Here is a 1,620-nt window from a genome sequence, read left to right on the forward strand (position 1 = left end):
TTGGAGATGAATTACAGGCTATTTCAGAGAAGATGCAGTGCTGCTGTTATTGTGCAGAAAACGGAGAATGATTAATGTTCTTGGTTTGTCAGTTTGAACTTTCTTGAGCTTCAATAATCATTCTGAAGTTCCCGTTTTAATCGTTATGGATTTCCTTTGCAATTGTCTTGTCATATGTCAAGATTGATCGAACTTTCTTGACATTTGATTTTTGGAGTTTACAAATTGTCATAACTTTTGTCTGTCTTTGAGTCCTTTGATCTTTGAGACCAAATAGCCTTTTTGAGTTTGGATGGATCTTACTTGTTCCTTGTCATGTACTGATTAGATATGAATAATTTCCAGGGCAGACTCTTTGTTAAAAGAGATAGAAAAAGTTTGACCAATATGCTGTGATGGACAATTTTTGAAGCTGAAGATCATTCTCTGTTTTGATGCAGAATGATCTTGTTGTTGTCTTTTCTGTTTTATTTGATTCTTTTCTTAATTAAATCCACTCAAAAACACATGTTAAATTAACATAACATTTTAGAATCATAATTAACTTTCTTAATTAACCTTTGTTTATTTTCATCAAAACTTTAAATATAGAGTTTGTCTCAACAATCTCCCCCTTTTTGATGATGACAAACATGTTAATTTAGATTTTAATTCTGATTCTAATATAAAGTATGTACAAGAGCTTTAACAGCTCCCCCTCAACTTGTGCATTTTTTAATTTAACAGAATTTAAAACAATGTATGTAATAAACTAGTTTTTCATTTAGTTAATAACAAAGATACATCAGTATTGACAGAATTACATAATCAAGCTTTGACAGATTAAAACTAACTTAATTCTCCCCCTTTGTCATTCAAAAAGACAATAGTAAAACAACTAAGAAGCTAAGGAGGGAGAAGATCCTTCTGAAGAGGAGGATTTTCCAGGATGAGGAACTTGAGAAGGAGGAGGAATCAGATGAGGAGGCGGAGGTGGAATTCTCAGCTTGGGAACAAGGTGGTCTGCCATCCAAGTTCTTAGTAAAGCAGTTTCTTGATCATGCTGAACTTGTCGTGCCATTATGATCTGAAGAGCAGCCATAATGTCAGAGTTGGAGGGTGCAGTTAAGGTGGGAGTAGAGTGAAGGTGAGTGGAGGGTTGAGAGGTGGTAGCAACAACGGTGTTGTAAGGAATATGTGTTGTAGAGATGGATGGAATAGAAGCAAAGGAGGATGATACAGAGGGTAGGGGACCAACAGATGTGTTAGAAGGGCCAACAATAGATGGAAAGTTCAAAAACTGACTAATGTCAAATACGGATGAGCTGGTTTTCTGCGGGGAGACGAACAGTGGAGACATGGTAGAGAAAAATGGATTAGACAGGAAGTTACCGAAGTCATGGGTAGGGGAGTGAAGTGTTTAAGAATAAGAGGGAATGGTTGAGGAGGATATGATGGATGTTTGAGCAAAGAGGGTGGAAGGAGTTTGGATATTTTCTGGAGAACGTTCTGGAGGTGGTGGAGAACGTTCTGGAATTGGTCAGGAATGTTCTAGTGTTGGGATTTTTTATGTGGTTTCCTCAAGATCAGTAGGAGGTGATGAGAATGAAATAGGGTTTGTGGTAGGTCGTCTTCCTGCTG

This window comes from Cicer arietinum, chromosome 4 (genome assembly GCF_000331145.2).
Source record: "Cicer arietinum cultivar CDC Frontier isolate Library 1 chromosome 4, Cicar.CDCFrontier_v2.0, whole genome shotgun sequence".
In the NCBI taxonomy this organism is placed as follows: domain Eukaryota; kingdom Viridiplantae; phylum Streptophyta; class Magnoliopsida; order Fabales; family Fabaceae; genus Cicer; species Cicer arietinum.